This window comes from Cupressus sempervirens, chromosome 3, assembly GCF_028749045.1.
Source record: "Cupressus sempervirens isolate cs-2001-9-10 chromosome 3, ASM2874904v1, whole genome shotgun sequence".
NCBI lineage: Eukaryota > Viridiplantae > Streptophyta > Pinopsida > Cupressales > Cupressaceae > Cupressus > Cupressus sempervirens.
In genome coordinates this window covers 456,623,828-456,650,281 of record NC_143120.1, presented here as the reverse complement: position 1 = coordinate 456,650,281, position 26,454 = coordinate 456,623,828, and the positions used below count along the sequence as shown (strand labels likewise).

The window sequence follows — 26,454 nt, the reverse complement described above, 5'->3', positions numbered from 1 at the left end:
GTTCCTACATTGAGTAGCTGCTCACAAAGCGCAGTGCTAATAAGCTCTCCCCAAAAGATATGTTCCTTATTACTAATGATTTGAAAAATGAACTTGTACATCCATGGTTCAAAATCATGGGAATCTTTGAGACGACATATTCTGCTGAGAAGGGTAATCAAGTCTTTGTATTCTAGCTTAAAACTCGATCTATGAATGGTTTTAGGCCATCTTGAGAAATTGCTTTTCTTAGAATCCAACCAATATAAATTAGCACATTTATGATAATTTCCCTTGTTTTAATTCCATATTTCCAAAGATGCTTCTTTTGTCAAATCCACACATTCTGCACTCTGTGGTACTTTGAAAGTTTGTTCAATAACCTCAGGATCAAGGCTAATAATGACATTACCATCTACATCCTTGATCATTTTAGACTTTGGACTAAAACGCTTTGGACATCCTAGAACAAATTCCGGTTCCAGGGCAGCCATAGGAAATGTAGACACCAAATGAATATTACTCATTTTGATGTGTTCATCTCATTATTAGCAGGAGCTTCTATCCTCCACAAGAAATCTATCATATCCATATGCCTGATCTCTCTATCTGCCACACTATCAAGAATAGACGTGACCTGAGATGGAGTTGTATGAGCCAACTCTTTATCATATTGATATTTCATTTTTCCTTTCGATTTTGTGGATGAGGGCATTTCTTGTGCTTGTGTTGCAACATGAAAATTCCAAAATGTGAACACGTCATCAGAGGATATTGCTTTCATATAAACGTTGATTCTTGATCAGCAACAAAAGTTTGGAGTATGGATTAGACACTTCAAAGATCTAGTGCGATGATCTTGAAAGGAGGTAACATGCATACGTAAAAGCTGAAATATTACTTCAGAAGATGGAAACATGAGGTAGAAGTGAGTTTTTACGGATATGTTTTAAGGCATGAAAGTTGAATGCATGGGAAAGCTTGCAAATGATTTTTTTTTGACTTTTACAGAGTAGCTTTTAGTCAAAAATGGGTTCTCTGGATGTCATTGCACGAAAAGTGAATTATATGTATATGTGGCCTGTGATTGAGAACGAAGAGTGAGATTTGCATGTAAATGCGGATAAAGGGTGAGTTTACATGTTATTGCATGTAGAATAGGAGGTTCAATGTGTCATGACATAAAAAGTGGAATTACATGTAATTGTTCATTAAGTGTCATTGCATATGAAAGGAATGGATGCAATGTGCTTTGGCATATAATGGCGAATATGAATGAAATGATGCACTTGCATGTGATGATAGAAGGTGGAGTGAAGTGAAATGTGCTCAAGTTCTTGGGAAAAACTTCTTCCAAATGAAAAAAAACGAAAAAGCAAGCAAACAAACAACGAAAACAAGCACAAAAGAAACAGGTACCTTTGGTATTAGACTCAAACATGTCAACAAACAAGTTACTTCAACATACAAACTTGAATTTGGAATTTGGGAAAAAACCAAAAGGATGAAAATGAGACATTTCATCATTTATAAAGAGAAAATGCACTTTTCATTGCATCTATATCAACAAGTGTGCAACATCAAGGTAAAACATGCATGAAAACAGCAAGATAAGCATGAATTAATTAGCAAAATGGAAAATGTTCACTTACTTGAAGATTAATGTGCCAAGAATGAAGGGGAAGAAGTTCCAACTTTGAAAAATTCTCAAAACAAATTTGGACCTCTTCAACCTTGCAATGATGAATTCGAAAAGAGCATCCAATGAGGCGTTTTTGGATAGGAATGCCAAAAACTTGCCCTACAATCCCTCAGAAAACTAACATTTTTAATAAATGCAAGTTCTTGGGATGTTTTTTGTCAAAAATGTGTTTCAAATCTGCCCCAAATAAATCATTTTTTTGCAGATGAAAGGCAAAAACATGATCACAAGAACAATCATATGGATCAAAAATCCCAAATTGACTCCCTCATGAACCAAAACGTGATCAGCAACATCCATGAAAATGGATTTTTTGGTCAAAAACGTGACTGCAAATCACCATGAAATGAACGATTTTGGCATGAAAGTAAATGTCTAGAGCATAGCAATGCCAAGAAATGCAAAAATGCCTCTCCTCTAGGGATTTTCAAGCCATACCATGATAATATCTAAGCATTTGAGTGCAAATCGTATTCTTGGGGGGCATATGCATGGAGTTTTGCCTTCAAACTTCAAAATCAGGTTTCTTGAAGACAAATGCATGGAGTTAAAGACAAATTGCACCTTTTGGGTAAGATTGCATGTTTTAAAAATATGCATGAGTGTCCCCATTCAAATCGCACCTTTTGGATGTAAGTACATGTTTTAAAAACACATGCAATGAAGTCTATAAGAAAAATCACATCTTTTGGATGCATTTGCATATTTTAAAATTTGCTCTCAAATGATCCTTAGTGCAAAATCACACCTTTTGGGGGCCATTGCATATTTTAAAACACATGTAATGACATGTTTTACGTGTTTTCAAATTGCATTTTCATTCAAAATCACACCTTTTGGATGCAAATGCATATTTTGATGAAAATGTGCTTGTAGACATGTTATGCACAAATTAAGTGATGGATTAAGCGCATGTCAATTTAATTTTTGAAGAAATATTACTCAAACGGGTCATAAATAATACTTATACTATAATGTGCAAATATTATTTTTATTTTAATATTTACAAAGATGTTTTGAATTAAAACTCAAAAATTAAATCAAAATATATAGTTAATATAGTCACTTAAGTGAAAATTAAAAAGCAACTCAACTTAAAAATATAACATAAAGTGCTCTATAGCTGCTTTAAGTGAAAAATCAAAATGATAAAGCAACTTTTCAAAAAACGAATGTCAACATAAAGTGAAATTATGTTATATTTTTCAAAAAACGAATGTCAACTTCAAAATACAACATAATATTTTAATTTGTCCAGTTGCACCTAAAAAGTCCATTTTTTGGGCGCTAAAATGGTCATATCTTTTGATTGCTAACTCTGATTAAGTCCTAAGATAGAGCAAATCGAAGGGAAAACCGAAAACAATAACTTGAGTAAAACCAAAGGACCAAAAGCCAACAAACACAATAAAAAAACGAGAAAAAGAACATTGAAGGCTTTAAAAATCAAGCATGGGCTCTCAACAAACGGAAAAACTAAAAAGACTTGATGAAAGTCTTTAGTAAGAGGATTCATTATATCACTTAGAAATGATTGATTGATCAAATACTAACCAATTAAATAATCAATTAAACTCAAAGAAATGCGAAACTAAGTTGAAAAGTTTCCTATTGTTACCTACATTTTGTGATGACAAAATGCAAGACAACAACTGACTCTATCAAAGAGTGACATAGAATCCAGTTCTCTAAGTGCCTTCATCCACTCCATCAAGCAATAGAGTCAAGCGAACTGAAAAGAAAAATAAATAAAAAACCTACGACCTAAAAACAAAAATTATGTACAAGTATTTTTCTGATAAATACTAAAAGTAATGTTTCAGATGTTGTCCACTGTAGGGCAATGGCATTGGTGTTCCATCACGATATGCAAGCCATAAACTATTTTCTTGTGCAATTTGATGAATTGTGAAGGGTCCTCGCCAAAGAGAATCAAACTTGCCATGCATTCCTTTTGGTTCTTGTCTTTTGTCCCAGAGTAGAACAAGATCACCAATTTGAAATTCTCTATACTTCGCCTTTTTATCAAAAAGAACTTTTGCTTGTTGCCGATGTGCAGCAAGTGTGTCAACCACCTCTTTCCTCCACCCCTTCAATTGCTGAAGAAACATAATCCTCTTGTCCAGAGCATCTGAATAAGTTTCATCTTCGATGGCTCGTACTAATTGAGAACAGGAAGCTCTAATGTTATTGGAATCTCAACATTGATCCCATATAGCAACTGAAAGGGGAACATTCCAATTGCCCGTTTAGAAGTAATCCAATCTGCTCACAAAGCATCAAACAATGCCTTGTGCCAAGTTCTCTAATTTGATTCAACCAACTTTTTAATGATAGTCACTAAATTCTTGTTACTTGATTCTGCTTGGCCATTACCCTATGGGTAATAATCAGATGCATGTACCAAAGTTATCCCATGATTGAAACAAAACTCGGTCACTTCCCTAGAAGAGAAAGCAACTGCATTCTCTGAAACAATTTTATTCAGAACACCAAAACATGAAATGATGTTCTGCTTGAGGAAGTCACAATTTATTTTTGATGTAGAACCCTTCACCAGAATTGCTTCAACCCATTTAGTGAAGTAGTTTGTTGCTGCTAGGATATGTTTATGACCCTTGCTTGACGATGGATTAATAATACCAATGAAATCAATTCCCCATTGTTGAAAAGGCTCATCGATCACAACTAGCTTTATTGGAAGAGAAGCAACTTTTCACTTGTCAACAAATTGCTGACACAATTCACATTTCTTCACCCACTAATAAGCATCTTGAAAAGTGTGGGCCAATAGTATTGTGCTCTCAAAATCTTATGTGCAGTCACAGGTGTTGAGAAATGTCCACCACATACCTAATTATGGAAAGAATCCAAAATTCGCGCTTGCTGACTTTTATCAACACATCTAAGGAAAGTTCCATCCATCACATGCTTGTAGAGACCATTTTCCCAAAGAATGAAACTTGAAGCTTTCAACTTAAGAGTCCTTCATTCTTTGTACGTCAAATGTGTAGGGCAATCACCATAGCTAATATAGTATTCCATATCAGAGTACCAATCATTTGTAGTGCTAGCAAACAAAACAGTAGGAAGAGAAGAAGAATTCTCATCTTCTACTTGCAAGGGTACATTTTCAGCCATAAGCTAACAGAGTCCTTTACTGCGAACTAACTTGATAGGTCGTATCTCCATATCATATTCCTGAATCTTAGCAATTCATTTTCCCCTTTTAGTACCAAAATCTTGCTTTGTCAGAATAGTCTTGACAGTAGTATCTGGAACTAAAGCAATGATATGAGAATTCAAAGTATAGAACCTGTAATGCTTCACTTCTTTAACAACAGCATAAGCATGTTTCTCCATTTGACTATATTTCAATTCATGAGCCTTTAGAGGACAACTCATGAAAAAAATTAGTGATTCAATACCTTCATCATTTTTTTGCATTAGAATAGCAAAAAGAGTATGTTTAGAAGCATAACTGTACACGATGAAGCTTCTTGTATAATCAAGACACACTAACACAGGAGCATGTGCTATGGCATCTTTGATTTCTACAAATGCTTTTCTTCCTTCTTGATTCCAATGGAAAGCATTCTTTCCTTTCATCATTTCAACAATGTCAGGAGTCTTTTCAGCAAAATCTGGTACAAATCTTCTCATTCACCTTTCCAAATAAAAAATGAGCTGTGATTTTGTTTGATAGTAAAGAGTTGCTTGCACCCTTTCTGGATCAATCTAAATACCTTATTTTGACACAATATGTCCCAATAGCTTACCTTCCATCAAACCAAAAACTGATTTTTTAGTATTCATTGACATGCTATGTTGTCTGCATCTTTCTAAAACTTGTCAGAGATGAAAGAAATGATCTTGACGTTCTTTAGAATAAATAGTCAACTCATCCAAGTATACAATAATGCTATCATTAATAAGACCATCAAAAGCAAGATCCATTGCTCGTTGAAAAGTTGCTCCAGCATTGATAAGACCAAAAGGCATTTGGCGATATGCAAAAGTTTACCATAGGGTAGTAAATGTTGTCTTATAATGATCACCTTCATTTGATTGTAACCTGAGAAACAGTCTAACATGGATAACATTTTTGAACCAGTAACAGCTTGTAATACTTGATCCATGATCGGTAGTGGATAGATATCCTTAAGAGACGCCTGATTGAGATTACAAAAATCCACACATATGTGAATCTCTCCATTCTTCTTTCTAACAAGAACTATATTAGCTACCTATGATGAATGATGAATAGGAAAAATAATAGCTGGTTCAAGCAAATTTTTTGAATTTGAGCCAAAATGGTACCTGAAATCTTGGGATTGTATTGTCTCTACTTTTGGTGAAAAGAAATCACATCAAACTTAAGAGGAATATCTTGTTGTACTTCCTTCCGACAAAAAGACTTATGATCTTCATAAGAATAAGCTAAGACATCTTTGTATTCATGAAGCAAGGTGATGAACTTTTCCTTCTCATCCTTCGTACAACAATTACCAATGTTAGCCAACTTTGGATCTTCTTCAGTTCCAATGTTATATTTCTCATATTGCACTAAAGATCTCATCTTTATATTTTATTGTTCCTTAAAATATCTATCATGCTTGTCAAATAGTTTTTTTGAAAAAATCAGACCTTTGGGAATCTTATTTCCTTTTCGCTAAATAACTTCATGACCAGTTTTAGGATCTATGTCAGAAAACACTTCATTCAAAGCATTTTCACTTCCTTCAAAGTACATATCATCAAACCCCTCCTTAACTTTCAAGAAAATTGATGATCTGAGTATCATCATTGAACACTTGCCAATGCTCATAATTATCTGGGATACTTGGTCTATAAACCAATTGTATTTCATAAATGTTATCTTCAAAATCTTGATGAGGAAGTAACAGGATAGCTGAAATAGCGAGTGAATCAGCCCTATCATTCAACTTCCTACGAATTACTGAAATATTGAAAGCATTGAACAACTTGATGTAATCCCAAGCTAAATTACGATAATGTCTAAGTCGGTCATTTTTTGCTTGATATTGACCCTTGACTTGACATACTATCAACTTAGCATCTCCCTTCACATGCAAATTTTGGATTCCTTTGGCTTGCGCCATGTTCAACCCAAATATCAAGGCTTCATATACAATCGTGTTATTGGTACTAGGAAATTGCAATTTGTAAGAAAAAAGGAAAAAAACTCACCTTCAGGTGAAATAAACACAACTCCAGCACTAGAACCCATGGAAGCACAACCATCAAATTCCATGATCCAAACAGTCGTAGAACTACTTTAACTTGCTCCACAATCATTAAGAATGATTTTTCCTTCAAGGGAATCAGTGGAATCACTTTCACAAAAAACATTATTCTTCTTTAAGACAATCCATAGGATCATCTTCAAGAACAACTCCTTCCTTTGCCTTGACTAACAATTGATTAGGAATAATATCTTCTTCTATAACTTCACCAGCATCAGCAAACGTTTCAGTGTTTGATAGTAATGAAGAGCTCTCAAAATCAGTCTAATCTTTGGTAAATTCAGACACTTCATCAGCATATAGGTAGTAATTACCCATTCTAGCTGACTCAAACAGGATTTGAGCATGTGGGTCATTAGATTTGACCACCACATACTTTGTTTCTCTTTCAAGATACAACTTTTGCATGATACCCTTAACTGGTATCCTAGCTTCAATCATGTCCATATTAAGTTCACCTCACACATCTTTGCAGAAATTATGACCAAGTAACATACCATAAGAAGCTAGTACATCTGCAACTAAAACGGTCATCTTGATCTTTTTGTCTAGGAAAGATGCAAAGGCAAATTGAGCATCTTTGATTTGTCCTTTCATCGATACTTGTTTATTCTCCATAGAATAGCAATTACCAAAATTCTTGATTAAAGTTAACCCTAAAGCATCTGCAACCTTGGTTGGCATAACATTATTAGAGGCACTATAATCTAACTTGAAAGTTGAAACCATTAATCAATAGGGAAAGGTAGAAAGGTTTAATCTTTCCTGGAACTGAGGATGGAATGGTCACTAGGTTATTTGGCATACTTTTAGATTCAAGGACAACCAAAATTGGTAAGTCTAAGTAGGCTAGGATTCTTTGACAAAATTGGTAAGTCTATCCAGCTGATCTAGATAGGCTTGTAGGTATTCTACCTCAAACATCAGAATTTTAGTCTTCTTAGCATGATCTATAATATCAAAAGCTTGAAAAGAACTAGCTAAAGAAGAATTAAAATTTTCAGCCTGGGTCTTAATACTAGTATTAGGCATACTGGATTTTGAAATACTAGATGCAAGAGTAGTTTGATCAGCACTTACTTGGTTTCTAGCTAGATCACTAGGTAGGCTACGTAAAGTTGTTCCCCTCTTTGCAATGGTAACAGGCATTTGAGGAGTATCCAACTTCTTTTCAGCCTCTTTTGTTGTTGAGCCAACTTGGTTTGTGAACGTGTCATAATTTCATAAGCTCGTGCAAAATCAATTTCATGATCTTCATCATTGTATTGTACATACCCAATAGTAGAGTCACCAGTTGCTTGATGATCTTCATGATATAGAGCAGCAATATCCTCGGAAGGATATTCTTCTTGATTATCATTAGTTGGATCAGCTTCAAAGTAACTAATAGCTAAATTACTTGGTGGTGTTTCAAGTGCGAGCCTCTCCAGAGGAAGAAGCTCATTTTGATTTTTAGCTGCATAATTATTTGCAGCATTAGGATATGATCGCCTTGGAATATCCTTGTACGGAGCTGCAAACAACCCTTGAGATATTTGTTTTTTGAGTGCAAGAAGTTCATTTGCTAACTTCTAAACCAATGAATTAGACGTACCCAATGAAGAAGATTCTGGAAGGGAAATGTTCTTAAATCGATTGGAATCTTTATGAATCTTTCCCACAAGTATCAAATCATCTTCAATCTTAGTTGCTAGAGATTGTGCAAGAGCCAATGTTGCAGAGGCAGCTCTTCTCAACAAAAAGATGACTTCAAGAAGTTGAATGTTAATGAAGAAACACTTCAAATTTGTATTAGTAGGTTGAGAAGCAACAGGAATTCGATTGGCTAGTTTATTGAATTTAGCAATAAACTCTTGCATTTCGTCATTTGCTTCCTTTTTCATTTGTGTAAGTTGTGCTAGGAGAGCATGCTCATCTTCCACAGGCTTGAACCTTTCAAGAAACTTGAAGTGCAAAGATGCCCAATCTATGATGGAATTGGGTTCCAAGTTGTAGAACCAATCAGCTGCTATACCTTGAAAGGTTTCAATAAAAAGCCTTATAGATATATCCTCATATTCAACACCAAATACTCCTACAACAATGTAGAAGACTTTAATGTGTTCCTCTAGATGTTTCTTTCTGTCCCCGTAGAATTTGAGAAAATTTTTACGAGAACCTTCCAGTAATGCATGCAATGGTGCTACAAGATTTAATGGACCAAAAGTTCCTCCCCATTTACCATAGCCATATTAGTATTTTGGGTATGGATAATATAAGTAGCAAGGTTTAGTTGTGCAGCAGAAACAAGTGGTTTAAGGAAAAACTAGGAATCTTCACTGGGTACAAAAGCCTTCTTTTTAGGAGGATAGCTTGTAGTACGGGAGAGAAGAAATTTTGGTAAGCAAATCAAAACGAGCTTGTTACGCCCAAAATGATCTGGCAAAACTTGATGAACTATCACCCTTCTTTCTCCGTGAATATATATGCTCAAAACTTGCTAGTGTAATAACCTGTAATGCCAATTAGAACAAGGAACTAAACTTCAAACGAAAGCAAGAGGCTTCCGAATGCATTCGTATCCCTAGCAGAGTCACCCAAAAAACTATTGGGTGGATATTTTGCAACCAACAATTATGGGTAAATCGAGTCCCAAAATAGGTAGACTAACCAAAACATGTGAGACAGAGTCTCTCCTACCTTAAAGGGAAGGCTCCGCCTTCTCACCGTTCCTTGGATCAACTCAAGGTAAGCAAGAACTCTAGAGATCTGAAGGGGTATTACCAATATTCTTTCCTCTTAGCTTTCAGGAAAGAATCCACTTAGTCATGGAGTGAGTAATTTGCAAGAGGAAACCTTGAACTACACTTCTATCTAGAGATGTAAACGATGATATCAATAAACTAACTCAAAGGCTAGCTGAAAGTGTACCAATTTGGACCTAAGTCCGGTCTTAATCTATTCTATAAGAATAATCTTTACTATTGGGGCACAAAGACTTCCACAAGTAAAGGATTCTAACTATTTTCTGAATCAAGAAAAAAATATAAGCTGCAGTCAAAGCTTTTAGTCTATATATCTCTACAATTGCTCCTAGTCAAAGCTTCGGCTTCGATTACTTTCTAATTCTTTTTATACTCAATTATCAAGAATGCAAAAACACATGAATCAAAGATAACAAAAGCAAATCATAGTCAAAGATTCTAACTTGCACAAGTAACAATTTAACTCAATTAAAGTTTTGTTTCAATTGATTCTTTGTATTCACTTTTCTTTCAAAATGGCACTCCACAATCAAAGTTATGCTTGCACAATTTCTCTAGAACTCTCTTGCATACAAAAATAAAAGATGATTTTACAATGAGAGAGCACTCCTTTATATAGGCAAAAGATTTGAGGAGGAAAAAATGGGAGCAACTCAACCAACTTTGACCTGGTCTAACTAACAATAGAAATTATAGAATTACATGTCACTACACATGCAAATCACATTACATGTAATTATACAATTTCATGCAATACAACCTCTTCAGTCTACAAACATGAAAACAAAATAACAATCTTAAAGATTGTTTTTTAGTGTTTTGAATTTGATGATGAGATCACGCACTATAAGAAGATCCAAAATTTTCATTGTTTTTTAAATGACTTCTATCCTCACTACATCGGCATATGCTGATTTCACAATCTTAAAATTTGCCGATAGAGAATCCTATAAGTGTTTTGCTAAGGATTTGTACAAAGCATACCTATTCATTGTATGGGAACCAAAATCTTCAGAATCTAAATCAGCATTGATCCTGATTGTATATTATGAAGTCATCCCTTCAACGGCAACCAAGTTACCATGTTCATCAAGAATTTGACATCCCATTTGTTCCAAGTCGCTCATGATTCCAGTTTCTATTGCCTGATAATCTTCTAAGTTTACCTACAACTTTGTTACAAATTTTCTTAGTGTCTCTTCTTTATAACCCATGAGTCCATGACATCTATAGAACATTTCACAAGCTAGAAGAACGTCACACGTGACCATGGCGTCCATATCAAATTTGGCAATCTCATCCCAGTCATTCAAAATTTCTTTCACAGTGTTAGCTTCTTAAGCCAAAGATGCAACCAAATCACGTACCATTTCTTCAACACCTCTGATACATACAACAACTTTGGTTGTATCTGCAATGGCCTATACTCCTTCAGAAATGACATCTCCCATCCAAGACTTTGCACTACTACCATTTTCTCCTTAAGTGATTGGGATACAACAACTGCACGTTGTGGGGATTGTTGTTGATGACCTCATTTAAACGAACAAATTCCTATTTGAGCTGATTTTTCTTCTCCCATAATTCATGATTGTTCTTTGACACACTGGCAAGTGCGTCTTGTGCATCTTGTAAAGAACCCAATTGTGACTGCTTTCCAAGATCCACTTAGTGAACTTGTAATCAAAACAACTAAGTTCTTCAACGGGCTTGTCTACCAATAGCTCAGCAACTTCTACAAACTTAGTTTTTCAGAATCAACTATGATCCTAGAAACAATCTTATCTTTCAAAGATCTAGACTTAGTTTTCTTAATAGGAAGGTCATCTGGGGGAACCACAACCTTTCTTCTCTTCATCGTAATCTTGCTCAACCATGCAGGAAAACTGAAATTTTCATTTGCAAAAACAAGTACAGTGGAGACCATTGGCATTGATGTTGATTGTAACTCTGTTGTGACTGAGCATGAATCAACTTGTACAGCTGAATTGATGGGTGCATGATAGGAAGATTATGTCATGAACAACTCAAAACCAGTCAAGGTTGTATCAAGCTAAGAAACTTGACCTTCTGTGAGAATTGGGAACTCCTCAAACACATTCCCTAGGTGTTCGCATTGTTCAACTGCTAAAATGAGAGGAGTTGTTCAAGATATAGGAAGTGCCCATGTATTTACTTCTGAGGTCGAGATAGAAGATGTGAAAATGGTGGAGAATGAATCCACATCATCATCTATTGCACCCAAAAAAGTTGCTTCCTACATAGATGGTCCTTGAGTTTGTGTAGGTCGTGGAGGAGATATGATAATGACTTCTTCTTCCTCGTCTTCTTCATCAAGTTCATCTGATTCTCCTTGTGACTATTGAACTTGTTCAGGTGTCTGAGATAATTTAAATCCCTTTCCACCTTGCAATTTGAATTTGAGAGATTTCTTTATATCAGAGGAAGATGCACCATGTTTGCCAAAAATTTCTAATTGTGACTTCCTTCCAAGTGGACCAAAACTTCCACACAATCCAAACCTAACTTAGGATTCACTCTTTTAAGCCCTTTGATTTTCAACCATTTATTGGTGTTTGCCAAAATGGACTGAAATCAATCAAGGATAGAAGTATCTTCCTTTTGCTACCATTGAATGGGGAAAGGGCACCGTTTATCAAAACCAACCTGATGATATTCTGGATCAAGAATATTACCATCATCTTCAATTTGAAAATCACATGGAATCTCAAGCATATTAAGATCAATAATCTACTACAATGTTAACCTGCAATTGTCTATTTTCATAATATCCAAATATGTCCGCATATCAATCCAAATGTCTTCTATTCGATGAACATGAGTAAATGCTCTCTTAATTTTTGAGTTCATCTCTCCATAAACAAAATCATGTCTAGCTTTGAACTTCTTTAGTGTAATCAACTGAAGTTCTGCTTCCATAGCATTTGAGTTAGTATTAGTTTATTGATATCACCGTTTACAACTCTAGATAGAAGTGTAGTTCAAGGTTTCCTCTTGCCCATTACTCACTCTATGAGTAAGTGGATTCTTTCTTGAAAGCTAAAGAGGAAAGAATTTTGATAATACCCCTTCAAATCTCTCAACTTCTTGCTTACCTTGAATTGATCCAAAGAACGATGAGAAGGGGGAACCTTACATTTAAGATAGGACAGGCTTTGTCTCACATGTTGTGGCTGGTCTACCTATTTTGCGACTGGATTTTACCCAAAACCATCAGTTGCAAAATATTCACCCAACACATTGGCAGGACATAAATGGTGCCAAGTCATTCATTCATAATGCCAAGTCATTACATACACAGTGCCATGATGTTCCATATAAGCTGTGAAAGAGATATACAATACAAGAACAATATAAAAGGAAAACCGATAATCAAACAGCTCAACAAAGGTAAGGGAAGTCACACAACATCGCAGCTAGGTGGTGATAGTAAAAGAAGCAACTTGGAACACTTTTGGAATAATAAATAGACTATTATGCTGTGACGTAAAGAATAAAACCACATAAACGACCACATATTCAATCAGAGAGAACATAGAACAGAACTCAATATTTATTCTAATATAGATGAAGAACACTAAAGCATCAAACATAGGTATGAAGAATTTCTCTTATTGCTATCAGAAATCTAACACTCCCTCTTAGCAAGAAAGAGTAACTTCATATGTCATGGCATCTCTCAACATGGCAAACACACAAAAAAAATCTACACCCAAAAAGTGTTAATAACAAAATCTCATAACAAATTTTCTCAACACGTGATATTGCCATCTCAACATGACATTCACCACGGCTACTTGCAAAGGGTGAAGAACACAAGAGCTAAATCATGGAGTCTCTCACATGCTACTCCCAGAGGTTGGAATCAGATCTTTCGCCTGAAACTTCTCTCATAAAGAATAAAGCATTAATAAGGTCTTGCACCTCAAACTTCTCTCATAGAAAAGAATGCATTAACAAGGGCTTCGACCTCAAACTTCTATCACAGAGATGAATGTATTAACATCATAAAGCAAGAGCATCACTCTCCACAATACCAAGCTTGTCTAGAAAATAAGAAAACTTCACTCTTGGAAATGGCTTGGTGAGAATGTTTGTTGTCTACTCTTTTGCGTAGATGTATTTGAGCTCAACTGCTTTCTTTGAACCATATCTCTTAAAAATTAAAATATTAATGCTTGATTTCCACATGCTTAGTCCTTTCGTGAAAAATAAGATTAACCAAAAGCTTCAGACAACTTTGGTTGTCACAAAGAATCGTTGTAGGTTCCAAAGGCTGCCCAATCAATCCTGCAAGAAGCATTCAAAGCCGCATTGCTTCTCTTGCAGACACACAAACTGCAACATATTCAACTTTAGTTGTACTTTCAGCAAACATGATTATTTCCTACTGCACCAGATAACAGTTTAACCTAGGCTGAAACAACAACCAGAAGTTCTCTTCCTGTCAAGAACACATCTTGCCCAATTTGAATTAGAAAAACCATGTAAGTTTAACTCTTTACAACAATAATATTTCAGACCATATCCCACTTTACCACTCACATATCTCAAAATATGTGTGGTTGCAACAAGATGAATCTATCTAGGCTCACACATAAACTGACTAAGAGAGTTACATCATAACATATATCATGCCTCGTATTAACCAAATACATTAGTGAACCAATTACTTGCGTGTACATAGTGGGATCAACTAAATCTGAATTGGTTGCAACTTAAAGTGATTTTTTCATATTTTCTTCCATAGGAATTGCCATGGACTTACAATCTAACATACCTATTCTTTTCAAAATATCAATAGCATATTTCCCTTGACTCTAGATTAGTCTCATTTGGTCTTTGCCATACTTCAAGTCCATCGGAGTCCTCCATAAGACCGAGATCTTTCATCTCATAAATTAAAGCTAACTCCTTACATTTAACAATGAGACCATCTTTACTACTGAAACAAATCATCAACATAAAGTACTAGGATTAAGTCTTTCTCATCAATTACCTTGAAATATAGATTTGGATCAGCATTGTTCTTTAAAAAGCCCAAGTTCAATTATGATGATCAATTCTCTCATACCATACATGTGGAGCTTGCTTAAGGCCATACAAAGCCTTTTTCAATTGCATACATGTGATTCCTTCTCATGAATCACAAAAGCTTTGGCTGTTCAATATATAACTCTTCTGTAATGTCCTCAATTTAGCTGGTTCCAACAGCTTGGCAATGTAAGTTTATCATTGCGACTCTCGTGAGCTGAAACTTAGATTTGAGGGTCTCAGTTGTGTGACTTGCTATTTATAGTAAGTTGGATATGTAGAGTTTCTATTTTTCACAATGCAGTTGTGGCACCTTGAGTCCAGGCTTCATCAATACTTAATCAGATTTTATTAATAAGTTGCACATTGCAAGTTATTAATCAAGCATAGCTTAATGAATAACTTTATTATCGTAGGTTTGAGTCACTGTTAATTCACCTTTTCTTTCAAGTTTTGGGAAGATTCACTGGTATGCCTAACTTTGAATGGAATTCTGATGAATGCACAATGGAATTAATTACTCGCTATTTCAGAAAACAACCTGCTGAGAGAGTGACAGATGACATTTACTAAAATGATTAAATCTTTTCAGTCAGAAATGAAACAGAGATTCCGAATACCTGCTTCAATTGTAGAGAAATATAAGGATACAATTTTCTTTATGGTTGAGATAGATTTAACTTGAAAGGACACAGTAGAACCCAGAGTAAAGTATATTGATCCTACTAAACAAATGATTTAAGGATATGCAAAGGTAATTCTTGAGTCAGATAGAGACAAGGAGAGCCCTAGATGGGGAGCTTTTGATGAGAAGTATGCTGAGGTAAGAGATCATCTCTACAGCAAGGATATCAAGAAGAGAGTAGACAAGAAAGTAGAACAAATGCTTAAAGATTCAGAAGTGTGTGGAGAAGAATTTGAAGAAGCTAAGAAGACTACATTTGAGATGAGATCCAGTGGACAATCGGAGATTCTATTAGTTAAACCATTTGCTAGTGATGCTACTCCTAGTACCCCTATAACACCAGTGACACCCACAGTAATAGAAAAGAAATCACCACCTCAGGAAGAAGTGAAAATAACTTGTGTAAAGTCAGCACCATCTGCACCTACTAAAAGGTCTAAAAGGACCTCTCCTGCAGAGAAGCCACCATTTATATTGAGAACAAAGATTAAGCAAGATAAAGAAGAACCCAAGAGATCTAAGAGGATGAAACAAAAGGCAGTTGGATCTGGACCCAAGAAGAAACCAAGGATTAGAGTTGTCTATAAAGGAAGAAAGAGTCAGGGTGAGGAAAAGGATACATCAGCAGAGATACCAAAGCTGAAAGGGCAAACATCATTGCCTCAAGATCAACCAAAACAAGATCATCCTGAGCCAAGCAGCAGTGGAAAGAAGAAGAAGAATTGGAAACCTGAGATTGGTAAGATGAATGAGATGATTATGAATCATGGTAATCTAGAAAAGTTGAAGAAATTTTATGACAACCATGATCCTAATCAAAGGAGGAACCTAGATATGCCTGTCATAAAATACATGATAAAGTTTAGAAGCACCCTTATCAGTCTTCATGGCACCTTATCACAAGAAATGTATGAAAGATTAAATAAGTCAAGACTTATAGCAGTAGAAGAAGAAAACAAACTCAGAGAACTTGTTATTCATACCTCTGTGTTTCATGCCAGGCTGCAGCAACGATTATACAAGGCTGCGTTCTGTTTAGAATTGGTGTAGGCTTCAAGTATACATGCTGCATATTGATAGTTTAACATCATCTTCAATTCCAGGTTCTTTAAAACGTTAAGTTAATTTGATATGTGTGAGCCTTGTAAATATTTGTTTTTTATCACTTTCAAATAAAGTGGAGAGAACCGTTAGTCATTTCTTGCATTCAAGTTTGTTATTACTTGTATTTGAAAATATGAAAAAAGCATATATATATATATATTCTCAAAACCAAAAAAATTGCAAAAAACTTCAAAACGCACTAAAAAACAATAAATCCTTCAGCATAGCTTCAAGGGGGCAATCAGGGCTCTTTACACTCAAGAATATCATCTTCACTTCCATTTTATAAAGTTTCCATCCTTTAACTACTGCAACAGCAATAATAGTTCAGATATAAGTGTATCGTGCTATAGGACAAAGGTCTCATAGTCCGTACCTTCTTTTTGATAAAACCCTCTAGCTACAAATCTGGCTTTGGATTTTTCAACACTCCCATTGGTTGCATGTTTGAGTTTGAACAGCCACTCAAAAGAAACAACAATTTTACATTTGGGCCGAAGAACAATGTTCCAAAAATCATTCTTGATAATGGATTAATACTCCTCCATCATGGCATCCTTCCAAACTTCTTGTTTTGAAGCCTCATTGAAACTTGAAGGCTCGGATGCAATAATATGACTCGTCCAAGTAACATATTCTACAAACTTATGGGGTCTTTTACTTTCTTTAAAAGTGGCACATAGAACTGCAAATTTTTCAGCATCTTGCATAGTAAGTTTGACCCACAAAGGTCTCTTTTTGTCAAATGAAACATTACTTGTACCAACAAAGGATCTATACGATTAACTAGATCAATAAGAACTTCTAACTCAATAGTCTCCCTCTAAATCTTTGAAAGCGAATTAGGAACAACAATATCCATATCTTTAGAAGTCTCAAAATCTTCTCTATCAATTTCCATAATAGACTCTTTAGATCTTTTGCAAGCTACATCTTCTTCAAAAGAAACATCTCTGCTGATTTCAATATGCTTTTGACCTGGAATGTAAATCATATAAGCTTTTGATGATTCACTATAACCAACAAAAATACCTTTCTTCCCTAAACATTCCCACTTAGTCCTTTTATCTATTGGAGCGTGTATGTTAACTAGACATCCAAAACTCTGTGATGACTAATACCTGGTTTAGAACCTGTGAATGCTTCTCCAGGAGTCATAATGTCTAGAATTTGATGTGGACTATGATTCTAAACATATAATGTTGTTCTGCAAGCTTCAGCAAATTAAAATGTTTTAAGGCCTTGGTCATGGATCATGGTTTTTTCTACCTCAACAACAGACTTGTTCTTCCTTTCAACTACACCATTTTGTTGTGGATTATAAGGAACACAAAACTCCCTCTTATTCTCAGCTTCAATACAGATATTTTGAAATATACTAGAAGTATATTCACCCCCATTATTAAACCTTAAAACCTTTATCTTCTTGTCAAACAAATTTTCTAGAAGAGTGTTAAATTCTTTAAATCTAGACATCACTTCACCAAACTCTTGAGATTTTAGAAAAATTAACCATGACCTACGAGAGAAGTCATCAGCAAAAGTAATATAATACCAAAAGCCACTTAATAAAGCAACAGATATAGGACCACAGAAGTCAGAATAGATCAGCTCTAGAATTTCCTTTGCTCTACTTTCACTACCATGAAAAGGACTTTTAATGTTCTTACCTAGAGCACACCCTTTGGAAAACCATCGAGCATCTTCTCCATGGAGGTCAAAGTTCTGAAATTTAGATGAGTGAATCTTTTATGCTACAACACTAGAATGCATTGAATCATGTGCTAAGGCTTGACTAGAACGAGTTGAAAGTCTATATAGGCTGTCATGATGAACACCAATCTCATGAGCTGTCTTATTGCTAGTGTTCTTCCATGCAAGGACTTTGCCTTTAGCAAATGCTACATGATAACTTTTATCTTTAAAAGCTGAAATAGAAATCAAAATCCTTTTGATTCTAGAAGCGAACAGAACTTCACTCAGATGAAGAGGAATTCCTGAGTCTAAATGAAAAGTTGTAGAACCAGTACCCTTCACAGAAAAGAAAGTATCATCACCAATAATAACTTGTAAATGAGAATCTATTTCTTTCATATTAGAGAGATGCTCACAGTAACCTGTAATGTGATGACAGGTTCCACTATCAATTAGTCAAGTATTACTGTTATAAGTAACATTACTAGAAAGCACATAAATAAATAAATAAGAACCCCTCTAAATTTTAACTTGACTCTCTATGAGGAGAAGTGTTTCCAACATTTGTAGACACAACTTGATGCTTGGGTTTTGTAGTACAATCTCTAGCAAAGTGACCATGATTTTTACATTTGAAGCACTAAATCGTACAAAGATCCTTCTTCTACTTAGACTCGAGGAAGTGACCATAATTTTTACATCTAAAGCACTAAATCCTACAAAGATCTTTCTTCTACTTAGACTCATGGGTTGAATCAAAATTCTTATCTATGTACCTTGTTTACCGTACAGGGTAAAAGGATACTTATCGCGTTCAGTAGATTAAGATGTAACACAAAACACAGACTTTATTCATATACGCAATACGCACTCCAAGCACAATGCTTACAATGATAATGATTATGATCCCTCAGTAGTCCCTATGGACAATGTACATATACTTTCCCGAAAGGGTGACTCAACCGTCATGCACCCTTTCAGATATAACTCTACCCATCTGCTACAGTATAGAATTTACCGACAACATCATTCCCCACAAAAAGTAAAGTCGTCTCCGAGTGACAAAATGGAGACAACCTTTACAAAAATTCAAAATATTTTAAAGAACGACTGATTACATCAAGTTTTTAGACAACTAAGAAAAGGGATGCGTCCCTGGTGTAGTAGACGTTCGTGCTCTAAGCTTGTCCAACTCTACTCAAAGCTGATACACTTGCACTATTCGTACTTTCAAATCTGCTTCAAACTCCATCCGAAGCTCCAAGGCTGACTGCATCAATTCAGCAGTCTCTCCAAGCTCCCTCTCCTTCTTCGCTGCCACCTTCTCTTCCTCTATTGCCACCTGTTGTAGCTAACTCTGTAGGGCCAAAAGTGTTGCTCGCTTGGATTCCCAGGCTGCCCTTTCTACATCTAGTTTCACTTTCATTGTTGCTACCCTGGCAGCTGACTCCTCCTGACCCCTCTCTGTGGTTGTTTGGTCTGCATGGCTCCTCTGAACAGTATAATAAGCCTCTCTATGCATTTGAACTATCTCCTCAGTCAGAGCCTCTATGCGGCTCTCCATACCCGTCCCTCTCGTAGTGGCCCAATCTTGGCGCATCTCTGCAATCTCTACACTTGGTCATCCGCGCTCCTCAAAACAAACTATAAAAGCTACTAGACACGCTACCCTCATGAAGGATACTACGTGCTCCAGCTCCTTTACATTGAGTCCAAGGCAATTGTCTATGCAGAGGCCACCACTTGGCAAGCCCGAGCCACTACATCAATGAGGAATGTCTCCATAACCTCTCCCATTGTTGTCTCTAGCTCTACTATAGGATGTTGTTGGGCACCCATGGCCATCTCCACTGCTTTCGCCATTCGCTCAAAGGTGCTAGGTGGTACCTCATCGGTCTGTGTTGGGTGACTTTCCTCCACCTGTATCTGTAGAGGGGCTACTTCCCCCCCAGGTGTGCAAATGCCTGTTGCTCGTGGTGCTGGTGTACGGTTGAATCGGGTACTCAAATCCGTGCTCAACCTCTGAGCTCTACTCTCTCTGTCTAGCTCCCTAGGTGGTGCTAGCAATGTTGCATCTACAGTAACCACTACATCTGAGCCCACTACAACCAAATGAACACCAAGCTCAAACCCTCGCCTGTCAGTACCTCCATCACTCTCTCCTAAGTGTCCATCTTGTTGGGTGGATATTTTGCAACCGACAGTTTTAGGTAAAAATCCAATCACAAAATAGGATGACCAGCCACAAAGTGTGAGACAAAGTCTCTCCTACCTTAAAGGGAAGGCTCCCCCTTCTCACTATTCCCTGGATCAACTCAAGGTAAGCAAGAAGTCGAGAGATTTTATAAAATGGGTGTTACCAATATCCTTTCTTCTTCACTTACAAAGAATCCATTTACTCGTGGAGCGAGTAATGGGCAGGGTGAATCTCTAACTATACTTCTATCAAGAGCTGGAAACAATGATACCGATAAACCTTCACTAACTCAAAGGCTAGTTGATAATCTACCGGTTTGGCTCTAAGTCCAGTCCTACTTCTATATGAAAAGCTTTACAATTAGGGCACAAAGACTCCTAAAAGTAAGAATACTTAGCTATTTTGCGAATTAAGAAGAAAATATAAGCTACAGACAAAGCTTCTAGCTATACACTTTCACAATTGCTCCTAGTCAAAGCTCTGGCTTCAATTGCTTCTTAACTCTTCTCTATTCAATTCACGAGAACAATTACCAATAACACAAGACAATATGAATCAAAGACAACTTGGATGAATCATAGACAAAGCTTACAATTCACACAAATAACAATCTCACTTAATCAAAGTTAAGTCTCAAGTGCTCCTTTGTATTCACTTTCTCTCAAAATAGTGCTTACAAAAACAAAGTTCTGTTGGCACAATTTCTATAGAGCTCTCAAGCATAAAGATAATGATAATTTTACAATGAGGGGGCACTCCTTTACCTAGGAAAAGAAGTTGAGAAAAAGGTGGAGGAAAAAGTGGGAGCAACTCAACCAACTTTGACCTACTGTAACCACAGAAAATAAAGGGTTACATGCAACTGCACATGCAACTCGCATTACATCATTTTACATACACGTAACTCGCATTACATGTAATTATGCTTTTTCATATAATGTTTTCTTCTACAACTACTAACATGAAACAAAACATCAATCTTAGGGCCCATTTGGTTGGTGGAATATAAATTAAGCATTGGCATTCGAAATGTTGGCTTTGGGATTCTAGAATTTGGAATCCAGATTATGATCAAGGAATTCAATTTGGGATTGTTTGGTTGACCAGGAATTCATTGTGAGAATACAAAATTTCCTCCATTTGGTTGCACATTGTGGAATTGGAATACTAGCCAAAATAACTGTATGAGTTAAAAAGTGAATGAGCATACACAGCAGCTATAATAATTGGTGAAGGCCTGATATTATTAAAAGTTTTGATTCACTCCAACAGGAATGGTGATGGTATGAATAATGCTATATATATAAATATAATTTTTGCATTGAATAGAAAGGACATGCACGGTTATAAAGTCAAAGAATTTCAAGCATTGATTCAATATACAATCATGGAAGTAAAATAAATATCACCATTCAAACTAAGAGTTTGTGCTTCAGAGCGGCTTGAATTTGGGAGATGGAAGTCAGTGATGAGTCATGATGGCTTGAAATATTCCACTCAATGGTGAAGTGCACTGACGCAAAGACACAAAAGCAGAGTAGCGATATACATATATTGAACACAAATCATTAGAAACATTACTACAAATAAAATGCAGATATGTATCAATGATTTTCCCCCATTTAAAAAACTAAATTTAAAAAATTTGCAAACATATGAGCAAGTAATAGCGGAAAATTTTTCCCTCATTTAAAAAAATTAAATTTAAAAAATTTGCAAATATATGAACAAATAACAGTGGAAAATTTCCCCCCCATTTAAAAAAATTAAATTTTAAAATTTTGTGCAAAAATAGGTGCCCCCAAATGGGCATCCAGATGTCAAAACCAATTAAATTTTAATTTAGTTAAAATCCTCATTTTCAAAAAATGGGAATTAAAACAGGAATTCCAAATAACGAGTATTTTGAAGGAATTTGGAATTCTTGTTTTGGGGGTCAAATGGGGATACCGGATTCTACTTTTTCCCAATTCCAATTCTGATTGTGTGGACCCAAACAATGGATTAGAAATTTTTTAGAATTCCAAATGCCAATTCCATTCTAATTCCCGCTACCAAACGGACCCTTAGAGATTGCCTTTCAGTGCCTTAATTTGACAATGATGTCACGCACTGTTGGAAGATCAGCAATTTCCATAGTCTTTGATATGGCTTCAAGAGTTACAGCATTTGCATATGCTGATTGCATGATTTTGGAATTTGCTACTGTAGTATCTAACAAGTGTTTTGTCAAGGACTTATACAAAACAAGCTTGTTCATCGTATGTGAACCAAAATCTTCAGAATCTACATCAGCATTAATCCTGTTGGTATATTCTGAATTTACTATCTATGTTGCACTAAAATTACCAGAGTCATCAATAACATGACATCCATTTGTTCCAAATCACAAGTAACACTTGTTTCAACTGCTTGACAATCTCCAAAGGCCACTTGCAATTTTGTGATCAGCTTTCTTAATGTCTCCTCCTTGTAACCAATGAGCCCTTGAAATCTGAAGAACATTTCACATGATGGAAGAATATCACATGAGACCATAGCATCCAAATCAAATTTTATCATTTCATCCCAATCATCAAGGATTTCTTTCAGGTTATCTGCTTCTAGAGTCAAAGAAGAAATTAAGTTTTGTTCCATTTCATTCATCTCTTTGACACGCCTAAGAATTGCAAATGTCTCTGTGATGACTCGAACTCCTTCAGAAATAATTTCCTGTATCCAAGACTTGGCAGCTTTAATCAACCTTTTCTCTTTAGATGTTTGAGATATAACAACACTCTAAGAAGATTGTTTCTGGATAACCTCATTTAAACGAGAGATCTCTTGTTTCAACTGATTCTTCTTTTCCCAAAGTTCATGATTGTTTTTCGATACATTTGTCAATGCATCTTGAGCATCTTGTAAATAACCCAAACGAGATTACTTTCCAACTTCAACTTTAGTAAACTTGTAGTTAGAACGAGTAAGTTCCTCAACAAGTTTATCTACCAAAAGCTCAACAATCTCAACAAATTTGGTTTTATCAGAATCAACTAAAATTTTAGAAACAATCTTATCTTTCAAAGATTTGGATTTAGTCTTCTTCACAGGAAGATTGTCAGCAGCAACAACCACTATCTTTCTCTTCGTTGTTACTCTACTCAACCATGCAGGCAGGCTGAAACTTTCATCTACAGAAGCAGGCATAATGGAGACCATTGGCATTGATCCAGATTGTGTATCTATAGTGACTGAGCAAGATTCAGTTTGTACTGCTAAAGGCATAGGAACATGGTGAGAAGACTCCGTCATGAAGAGTTCAAATCCTATCAAATATGTATCGAGTTGGAAAACTTGACCAATGGTAAGAGTCGAAAAATCTTCAAACACATTTGCTAAGTGATCATATTGTTCATGTGCAGGAACACGAGGAGTAGCAGATGAAATAGGAAGAGCCATGGTGTTAACCTCCGAGACTAGAATGGAATGAGTGAAAAAAGTAGAAAATAAATCTACATCATCATCAACCTCCTGCAAAAAGGGTTCTTCATGTATAGAAGACATACAGGGTTGTGCAGGGTTTGGGGGAGATGTGATCATGATTCCCCCTTCTTCATCTGAATCTTCTTTATCAGATTTTGTTTCCAAATCCTCTTCTGATTATGCCATTGATTCTCAAATTGACTTAGGAACTTGCGATGTTTTACTTCCTTTTCCATCCTTCAATTTGAATTTGAGGGAACTCTTAAAATTTGAAGATGAGGCACCATCTTTCTCTTTAATCTCCAGTTGTGATTTTCTGCCAGGAGGACCAAAACTTCCACAATCTAGGCCCATCTTAGGCTTTACTCTTTTAAGGCCTTTACTTTTCAACCATTTATTAGTGTTTACTAGGATGGATTGAAACCTGTCCATGATAGATGTACCTTCTTTTTGTTGCCATTGAATAGGAAAAGGGCACTTCTTATCAAAGTCGGCTTGATGAAATTCCGGATCAAGGATGTTGCCATCATCTTCAACTTGAAAATCTGAAGGGATTTCCAACATATTAAGATCAATTATTTATTGCAAGGTTGATCTGCAGTAATCCATTTTCATGATGTCAGGTACTATTCTCATATCAATCCAAATGTCCTCAATGTGATGAACATGAGTATAGGCTCTTTTTATTTGAGAATTCATTTCTCGATAGTCAAAATCAAACCTAGCCTTGAACTTTTTCAATGTAATCAACTGCAATTTTGCTTTCATATTCTTTGCTTTAGGCGTGGAAACAATTGAATAATTGCCAATAGTCAAAGGCTTAGCTAAGGTAATGCCAAATCCAGGCCTATGTGAAGCATGCTGATCACTATGCACATCCATGAGCTGTCTAGCTAACTCCATTAGAATGATTCGATCTGTAGCATACCTAAGTAAGGTATACAGCTCTCCCTTGAAATATCCAACTCTCAAGTATGTGAAAGTAGGAAACTAAAGAAATATACAGCCATACTGGTTCACTTTCTCCCATACTGCATCAGATACTCTCTTGATGGACAACTGCTTATCAAACAAGCACCTGAAATGTCCAAAGAAGGCATCTTGGACTCTTCTGTAGTGGAATTTACTATTTGCCAAAGTGATTTGGTCATAGTAATCCCAAATAGGAACTTGAAGATGATCTCCTTTGGTAGAAAGACCAGAAAAAGACCCCATGGCAGAAGCAATGTAAACTAGATAAGAATTCATATAGAAAGGCACTGATGTTCCCACATTACATATCTGCTGGCAGAGTGTAGTACTGATAAGTTCTCCCCAAAAGATGTGTTCTTTATTCTCCATAATTTAAAACATAAACTTGTACATCCACAGCTCAAATCAGAAGAATCTTTAAGGGCACAAATCCTACTGAGAAGAATGATGAGATTCTTGTACTCTTGTTTGAAATTTGACCGATGAACAATCTTTGGCCATCTGGAAAAATTCCTTCTTTTATTGTCTAATCAATAAAGGTTGACATACTTCTGATAATTACTCTTTTGCTCATTCCAACAAGCCAATGATGATTCTTTAGTCAAATCAGCACATTTTGACTTATGTGGAACTTTGAAGATTTGTTCTATAACTTCAGAATCAAGGCTAATGATAACCTTGCCGTCAGCATCTTTGATAGTCTTCATCTTGATAGTAAAAAAAGGCGTGCACATCCATAAACAAAGTCAGGTTCTATAGCCGCCATAGGAAATGTGGATACCAATGAATGTTGCTTCTCCTAATGTGGTTCATTTCATGACAAGCCGAGGCTTCAATTCTTTGTACAAAATCAACCACATCTACATGACCAATCTTCGTATCCAACACATTATCCAAAACAGATGTGACTGAAGAAGGAGCTGCATGAGCCAATTCTTTATCATATTGATATTTCATTTTTCCTTTGTACTTGGACGGCAAGGACATATCTTGTGCTTGTGATAAAGATTAAGTGCCAAATAAGAAGGAAAAAGATGCTCCAATGTTTGAAAAACATTTCAAAAATGGTGAGACCTTTTCCAACCTTGCAAATTCAAATGAGGGCAGCAAAACAAGGAGAAATTGTTGCAAGATGCCAAAACGTGCCCTAAAACTCTATATTCCAACGTTTTTTAAGATGAAAACTCATGGGACGTTTTTGGAAAAAAAATATTTCACCAAGAATCTCAAACAAATTGATTTGGTCTTTAAACACCAAAATATGAACCAATATGCAATGTAATCATCTAATAAGAGCAAATCGATTCATCTTCATGCAAAAACATTGATCAAAAATGAAGATTTTTGGAGTTTTCTTCAAAAACGTGCCCAAGGATTGGGCTTTCAAAAACGATTTTCAGCTTATTAAATCCATCTTTGATGCAAGCAAACTCATCACCAAGTAAAAACGCCTTGAATAAAAAAGATTTCATTCAAATCCATGAAGAAAATCTTGAGTTATGGCCAAAATCGGATTCTTGAGGAGCAAGTGCATATTTTCTCTCAAAATTGGACTTTTCAATGGACACAACACATTTTAAAATGTCTTCCTC

At 35.8% G+C, this 26,454-nt stretch overlaps 1 protein-coding gene across 1 annotated transcript in view; it reads right to left on the bottom strand.

Annotated features, from left to right (window-relative positions):
• The window catches only part of LOC149567059 (putative phospholipid hydroperoxide glutathione peroxidase), a 64,220-nt gene that overhangs the window by 13,165 nt on the left and 24,601 nt on the right, over positions 1-26,454 (bottom strand). The window lies entirely within an intron of this gene.